At 41.1% G+C, this 8,771-nt stretch overlaps 1 long non-coding RNA gene across 1 annotated transcript; it reads left to right on the top strand.

Moving 5' to 3' along the window:
- Nucleotides 1-2,240: 2,240 nt before the first annotated feature.
- On the top strand, nt 2,241-3,527 carry LOC125315575. The gene is made up of 3 exons (XR_007198747.1): nt 2,241-2,373; nt 2,774-2,928; nt 3,071-3,527. It is a non-coding gene; the product is annotated as an uncharacterized LOC125315575 (long non-coding RNA).
- Nucleotides 3,528-8,771: the final 5,244 nt, after the last annotated feature.

Raw genomic sequence — 8,771 nt, 5'->3', positions numbered from 1 at the left:
TTGAAACCGAGGAATATAACATTCTAACTTTACGAGATCCATGTGGAGCAGTGATAGATGTGGATCCAACTGAAATTCGTGAATCAAATGTAGAAGGTGTTGAAGAATCCGATTTTGAGACAGAGGATGAAGATGATTCTCTTGAAGAAGATGACGATGAAGATGAAGATCAAGACAACGAATGTGAAGATGAAGATGATGAGGAAGATGAAGATTAGGATTTTTAAGACTTTTTACTAATTATGTGTTATTAGGCTGCGTTTGGGAACCACATTTGTAAGGCTCTTTGGACCTCTAAAGGGGCTTAGGCAAAAGCAAGTGTGTTTGGTAAGTATTATGAAAAATCCATTTGGAGAATGCTAGCATTTTCAAGTATCCTCAAAGGGCCTTTAGCTCAAGGCAGCCTCCCACTAGCTTTGGCATTCCGGCATTCTTGGCATACTTTTGGGCTTGGGGTTAATGAAATTCTCCAATTTCCCATCTCATCCTCGCTAAATCATCATAATTCCCAACTTACCTCTTAAAAAAAAAAACTGGATTTCTTCCTTTTCTCTTCGTTGCCCCCCTCCCGCCCAACCTTCGCTCTCACTCTGCTCCTATCAAATGGCCACCCACACTATTGCGGTGATCTCGCGGAGCTCGTCCAACGGCCCCCAATTCCTCCTCGCGGCGCGGCGGCGCCTTCGAAGGTTCGGCGACGAGGAGTACAATGCCTATGTCAATTCCGATCTCCGGGACTTCCCCCTCTGCTCTGCTGAGCCTCCTCGCGAGACGGCCGGGCGAAATCCACGTTCGCGTCGAAGGCGTGGCTACGTGCTCGGAGAAGGTCGATTTGGGACGATTCGATGTGGATTCTCCCGTCATGCAGGTACTTGGTGAACTGGTAACACTTAGACTGGAATTATTATTGTTATTTTGGTAAAGTGGAGCTAAATTGCTGTGCTTTGTGGTCGCATAGGGTCTGGGGTTTGTTGGATTGGAGGTTTTCGATTTGAGTGAGAGGAGGTTCTTCAAGTATTTCGAAGAAGCGGAGTTCGGACCGAGTCGGACTTCGCCATCGCCTTCGTCGGGACATACACAGTGCCGGGCTACGAACCCCTCTTCAACTTCGTGAACGAAGGTCTCTCTCCCTCTTTCTCTCTTTAGCGTACTTTGAAGCAGGAATGCTTTGGGGATTGATTTGGTAACCATTCGAGTGCACTGTTGAAGTTGCTTGCTGGTAGTGATGACTCGGGATGGTTCGAGCTTCAAATGGAATGTTCTTTTGCTGGTCTTTGATGGGTTGGACTGAATAATTGTGTCTGATTCAAGAACTTGTTCCTTGTTAGTCCATCGGGTTTAACGATGTTTATAGATTTAGTTAAATTAGGCGGCGGTGGCATGGCTTTGGGGAGATTCTGTGGCCATACAGATGTTGATGCTGGACTGATGTTACCCAATCTTGAACTCTAACTTGAAAGCTCTGATGGATTTATTTAATTTTCTTGCAACTAGATGAACTAAAGAATCCACGTAACATGGCTCCCACCAAGGAAACCAGTGATGGCGAGGGTTCAAATGACTCCCCATATGAGTAGACTGATTTTCATCGAGGCGTCCTTTGTGGTAAAAAGACAAGCAGCAGAAATGAACCCTCAACTGCATCGCTGCATTGTCTATGTAAGCATTATGATCTCCATTGACACATTTGTTTATTTGTGAACAGCGCGCCCGCTCTCTGAATTCTGATGTTTCGCTGCTTATCTAAGTGCATTCTTCATTTCATATCTACGGCCGTTGTTCCTGTTGTAGTTGATTATCATTTCTGCAATAGAACAAATTTGTGGTTTCAAGAGAAAAAAATGGAGAAAGAATGAGGCTCTATTGATTCAGTTTCTTCTGTATCTTCAGAAGGATAGTGTATCCTGAATGAGAACCGAAACACATTGAGCAAATCAAGGCTTAAAACCAACCTCCGTCTATTGGAACGGCAACCATTATTTTCACTTCACCAGAATCAGCATTAAGTTGGCTAAAAAAAAAAGGCATATGTAAGACAGACATTTTATTTCTACTTGACTAAAGTATATTTGGCTCAGCTGTGACTAATATATGTGTGTTCCGATGCAAAAGACGTATACCTCCATCTTCTAGATTTAATTTTTTTTAAATTGCTTCTGCAGATTAATGTATCTTCGAGTTACAGGAATGGACAATGGTTTAAGCATCAAGGAGAGAATCTCTTATGTAAGAATCTATATCCTTTTGCCACATTCTAATTGGTTGTGCATGTTGAGGCGGTGTTCTACAATTTGTGATGGAACACGTAAGGGTTCAGCACTGCGTCGAGGGTCAACACTAATTCTCTCTTCTCAAAGGATGGATTAATTTATGGTATATTTAACTATATTAAGTCAGATTTGGAAATGCTCTCTCAGGGGATTTCCTAGAGGCTTATTTTTTCCAATCTCCTTTGTAGTTAGATGAGGTCAATGGATCCAATAATTATGTTATTTACTTAGGATTCTATTAAAATTTTTGCACGATTGAGAATAAAAAGCTGTTGAATTTCTGCCTCTTCTACATTTCTTCCGCTGGCATTCCAGAACTTTTGAATTCCCGCCTCTCTGTTCATTTTCTGTTTGTCATCCTGCGTTTGCCCTGCATCACCTACTCCTTTTGCACAACTTGATCTAACGATAATGTACTTTTTCTCTTGGTAATGTGAAACATGCATTCGCTATTATTGTCCTAATATTAAACTTGAAGCTTTCTTTTGCACATGAACTTCCAGTTAAGTTCCATGATGGACATGGGAAGTGATCTTGAAGTTCGTGCAAGTGGAGGACTTCTGGCGATTTTGGAGAATGAAAGAATTGTCGATACCCTTGAGCAAAAGGAATGTGGGAATTCATCAATCACCATCGACTCTATCATTCAGATTTCACTGTATCTATTTCCTTATAGTTCATAAACTCTCTTGCAAACACACACCCCCTGCCCTCCCCCCCCCCCCCCCCAAAAAAAAACCCAACTACCTTGGTGGTGTTTAATGGAAGTAGACTTTGCATTTCCTTCACTTGCTCAACAGAAGCAATTTTCTCAGACTAGATGCAGCTGCCCATGAAGCATTGCAGATATTTCAAATAGACAAACATCCAAGCCACATGGGCATTGGTAGAGCAAAGGAAGGGTAATGAAGAAATACTTGATATGTCATTTTACTGGCCGAAGTCTGAAGATATAAACTGATATTTTCAATTACAGGTTCTCGGTTTTTCGCAGGATGAACAAGGTCAGTGAAAGCCTGTCTTCTTTATTGGAAATATTAATATGGAACTGAACCATGATCTCGATCCAGTGTGTGACGCTAATGGGTAGACGGCTCTTGAGGTAAATTTTGTTCATGAGATTGTAGCACTCTTCTTTCATGAGCGACATCTGACTTGAGGTTCTGACTAATGGCTCTTGTCACTTTAGAAGTTGGTTCCTGAGGCCCATACTCGACCTTGAGCATTTGAACAATTGTCTGAATTTTGTATCCTACAGTGCTTTTTTTACATGCTTCAGCAAAAGGGCCTGCATTAGTAAATGAACCATATAACACGTACTAATACATTTCTCTCTGTATCTGATGGAAGGGCTTGGCTGTTGGCAACCTTTGGGGCCAGAAATTGTTCTAATAGACTTTTAGTCTAGGGAGGTTTCACTTTAGAAATGGTTCCTGAATGATACTTTTTTACAGCTAAAAGCACCGATGGTGTTTCTTTAACAAATTGAAGATTTCATTTTTCCTTTTCTCTGAGGAACTGATGGATTCTTTGTGTGAGACTCTAAAGTTGGTAAAGGATGTTCCACACATTCTCAAGGTACAGAAGTGCACGTCTCTTCCTATAAATGTCATTCTCGTAAAGCATATTTCTTATACTTGTAGAAAGGATTTCTTTCCCATGCTTTTTCTAGGCACTAGAGTGTATAGGCAAAGATTCACTTGATTATCTGGTGATGAATTGTTTCTTGGGTTCTGAGGTTTAAAATTCTTTGTTCGTTTTGAAGAAATTCAACTCCCCAACCTCCAAATGTACCAGCACTGATTGGTCAGCATTCCTGAAGGTATACAGACACCTTGTTCGCATCCAACTTATCTCTCTTTACATAGCATGTCTGGCATTCTCCTTTAAACACCTCATTTGTTTTAGGCAAGTGGTGATGACATTACTAAGCTATTGGTTACATCATGATTTTCCTTATCAACTTAAACAAGCAATCTCATTTATATGTGCACAGACACACACACACATATTCTGTACCATTGCTTATATAATATACTATCGACATAAGTTTTCTTATTCATAGGTAGTCCCGAATTTTGTCGCTGCCCAGCAAAATGGGAAGTCCGAATGAGATAGCAGTTCGAGTGGATCTCTTCAATGCCGCCTCACTGATGCGAAGCTGAATAAGAAAATTATCTACCATTTTGTCTATATATGCCGTTACCACACAGTAACGGCTCTGTCGGGTAGATGCAGTGCAAGGTCTCATTGTTTTTCTCTCTTCCATCAATTTCTTTTTCCAGCTTTTGCGAGACCTGGAGTCGGTGTAAACAATTGCGTTGTCTTTTGCCTTTTTTAATTTCCTTTTCTTGAATAATCAAATTCTTCTGTTGCGTTGGAATTTCTGAAAGTGCTGATTTAACTGGTCTTTGTGTTAGCCAGTATTGTTCTTAGTCCAGTATCAGTTATCAATCTAGATTCCACAACATACGCGTTTCATTTTTCTTAATTCCTCTTATCTGAAACAAAATAAATTCAGGAAGAGAATCGCTTTTCCTACCGATGTTGTTCTATCACCTGATAATTCAGATGTATCTGATTTTTGTCCGCTAGAGATGATTCGGCTTTCATGAGTTGTCGAGAACTCAGATCCAATTCCACCAAGTTCCCGTGCGCAGCATGATGTCCTCAGCCTCGCCTCTTACTTTTCCTTTTTTAAAATTTTTTTAAGAAAAGAATAAAACAAACATTAAAAACCTCCCCAAACCCTAATCGTCCTCTACTTTTCTTTTCTCCCCCGGCCCCCACCCCCTTACTTTTCAGTCGCGCAACCTCTACTTTTCTTTTTCCCCCCGGCCCCCACCCCCTTACTTTTCATTCCAGCGCCTCTACTTTTCTTTCCCCCGCCCCTTACTTTTCATTCCTCCTCCAGCGAGCTTCAATCTCCTGCACAACTCTCTCTTCAACCTCGCTGCCAAGCAAACCGATCCTAACCGCTCACCCACCTGCTGCACAATCGCCCCCACGTCAAGACTCGCAGCACCCTCAACCGCCGTGAGAGGTAGAAAATTAGGTCAGAAAAATTTGTCTCTTTTCAATTTTGACTTGCCTCACTCTCGGACACGTGAATCAGGGCAGTGTCCATTCGGTTGACCGAGTGTCGAAGCTCGAAGAAGCGTTAACCGCGTGTTCCGCCGTGTCCGACACGTGTCGGACGCCGACACGTGTCCGACATGCGAAAATTCTCCCGGGAGGCATGTCCGTGTAACCTCGTAACCACGAGTCTCACCTCTGCAGAGAATGATCCATCGATGTTGATTTTAAGAGCATAATCGGTTGAGCCCTTGCAGATCTAAGGTGAGGAACCCTTATCAGCGTGCTGTCCAAAGAAGAAGCCCTAGCAAACGACGCAAACTTCCATCTCCGGATCTCATCGCCACCAACAACAGTTGGCTGTCGGTCTTTCAGCTCGCTCTTGTTCTCTCTTTCACTCTTGTCGTCGGTTCGCTCTCGATCTCTCTCTGTCGTACTTCCTATGAGCTCACTCTCGATCTCTCGCAGCCCGATCTCTCTCTCTTTGGCTTTCTTGTTCGCTTACAATTAGAAACCGAAGTCGCATTTCTCCGTGATTCAAGGCCCTAGATTAGTGTTGTGTGTGTAATAAGAATTAACCAGTGTCTTCCTCTTCAGTTCTCTATGATTTGTGCACCCGCACAAAATGTTGATTTTGCTTTGATTTGTCGGAGTTTTAATTAGAATTTTTATGTGGAAACCTCTTTAGTCCTCCATGAGTTTTAATTGTCTAATCTTTACATATTTCTCATTGTGGTTGATGCAGAGAGTTGTTAATGTTCAGTATTCCATTCCAGAAAATGGTCAAATATCGCTCGAATGTCGGCATCCGATCTATACAATATTTGTTGCAAACCCCGTAGAGGTAATAAATGGAAAGGTTAATGTACCAGTCATTGTCTGGTAAATTTCAATTCATTGTGGAACATTTCAATCCTTTGGTGGGCTAGAATTTGCTTACTCTGTAGTCCTCCTCCCCCGTCCCTCGTCCTCCTCCTTTTTGGTTATATCTTTTGAAGTGAAAAGTACCTATATATTTCTGCTACTTTAATTGTGTGGCTCAATGTTCAGTTTAATGCTTGATATGTATGTGGTGAAGGGAAAAATGCTACGTGTGATTAGTTTGGACATGAGTTGCTGTCAAATGACAATTAATCAGTGTTCGATGTAACTTTTTATGGCATTTGACATAGGAGTTGCCCATTAACCGTGGTTAAGAAACTGAAATAAAGGGTAGTTATTCCAGCCTACTACTTCTCTTTTGATTATCTTGCACTTGATGTTGATACCCGTGAAACTACACCGAGTGGGCCATGAGTTAGTGTTCCCTCCATGCATTAGATGCTTGTTAGATCTATGTATTTTTCACTCTAAGAGATAGCTAAAGTGGAGCAACAATTTCATAAGAGGCGATAGCAAGTTTCTTTGATTCTCTCAAGTTTATCTCTTGCTCTCTAATCCGAAAATGGTAAGCTTCATGATATGTGTCCCTAATATAGGTTATTATTTTTGCTGATATTTGCCTAACCTTCTTACTCGTTAGTATCATAGACGTGGAGGTTATATGCGTGGTGTAGTTTCACAAGGAAGACCAGCCCCTTCCCCTTCCCCTTCGCCTTCCCCCGCCTCATCCCCGTCCCTTTCATCTCACCCTTAGCCACGACATGCTGATGGACAACATGGACACATTGGTCCTTCCTCCAACCCTCAAGAACAATTTAGGAGACAACTTGGACACATGCGAATTGAATGTACTTCAGGTCCATCTGCATAGGTTCCACCTTCGGTGGAACAATCGAATGATGAGGGAAACATACCCGAAGAAGATAGCCGGTTCATGATATGCCCATATGGAGATTCGTAAGTACTTCATTTTTTTTTAAATAAATGTAATATTTAGGGTATCCCTTTGTTTGAGTTTTAGATATGATTGTCTCTATTTGCATATTCACGTAAGCTACGTACATTGTGCGGGAACTTAATAAAATGGTGAATAACTATTGGAGGGGGCCTTGGATTAGTTACGGTGGCGCTCCAAAACAAGTAAAGGATTTGTGGTGGAGCGAGTTCAAGGTAAGTTTTATCCTTCTATTGTCTCACAAACTAAGTTTGGCGTAAATAAAGTTATTTTTCTATTGATTACAGCGAAAGTTCAGGTGGGATGAATTGGAAGAGGATGAAATTAGAAGAATTTTTAAGAAGAAAGCTGGTGATCACATACGTAATGCGATGAATGAAGCAAAGAGAAAAAATGTGAAGCCTGATTTTATTACCGTTGATGATTGGATTGAAGTAAAGAGAATTTGGGAGAGTGAAAAGAATAAGCAAAGGAGTGAACAAAATGCCAAGAATCAAGCTTCTACTTCTAGTGAAGGGTCTGCGACATATGCTGGGGGCTCTATCAATATTGGGGAGCACAGAAAAAGAATGGTAAGTCTGTTAAACATGTTTTTTGTTAATTTAATTCAATTACTCATTTTTGTTTCAATTTTGTAGGCACATGAATTGGGGACGGAACCGACGTATGTAGCTACGTTTGAACACACATTTCAAAAGAAAGATGAGACATGGATTGGCGACCGAGCAAAATCTGTTAAGGTATGTAAGGTTATACTTTTGACTTTATGAAAACTAAAATGAAAACCATGAATGCTTCCACTATTTATGCTAGTTACATATATGAAGTTATTTTATTTTGATATCTATTTTGTTGATGTAGGAAAAAATGATGAGCTTTTAATGAGTACAACTAATGGCAGTGATGATGGTGTTGCGTCTAAGCCAGCATTTGACAATACGACATTATGGGTGGAGGCATCGGGTGGGATGAAAAGAGGAAAAATATTTGGGATGGGATCTTTATCAAGGGTATACGCATCAAAGGGTGCTGGAAGTTCATCCTCCAATCCAACTATTTCAAGGAGGACACGACTTGAGGAGGAAATGACCCAACATATGACCCAATTAAGACATTTACTTGTACGAAAGGACGAAGAAATAAAAGTGGTCAAAGAACAAATGTCACGTAAGGATGAGCAAATCAAACAGGTCAATGAGCGACATAAATCTCTGGAGACTCAACACAAATCTCTAGAGATTCAAATGCAATTGGTCTTGCGACACCTCAACCTAAATCAAGATCAGTTTCCTCCCATGCATTCCACTCATGAAATAGGTGCTGGGCATAATGATGGGCGACACAATGAGAATGAGGTTGTTGCTGCTGATGATGATCTTGTCAATAGTTTAATTGACCCCGATTTGGGCTAATTGGCAGTACACACATGAGGTATTGCCTCTTCTGAATTTTATCCATTCAGCTACATAAGTAGAAAATTGATTTTTTTTTTTTATGGATTTCTAAATGCAGCTTTGGCCATAGAGGGACAAGTGAAAGAGGAGCAAGTGGTTCTCTTCACTTAGAGACTTGACTAGAAAATTGAAGGT

This window comes from Rhodamnia argentea, chromosome 1 (genome assembly GCF_020921035.1).
Source record: "Rhodamnia argentea isolate NSW1041297 chromosome 1, ASM2092103v1, whole genome shotgun sequence".
Classification (NCBI taxonomy): domain Eukaryota; kingdom Viridiplantae; phylum Streptophyta; class Magnoliopsida; order Myrtales; family Myrtaceae; genus Rhodamnia; species Rhodamnia argentea.
The sequence above is the reverse complement of the archived record's forward strand: the minus strand, read 5'-3'. Positions and strand labels throughout refer to the sequence as shown.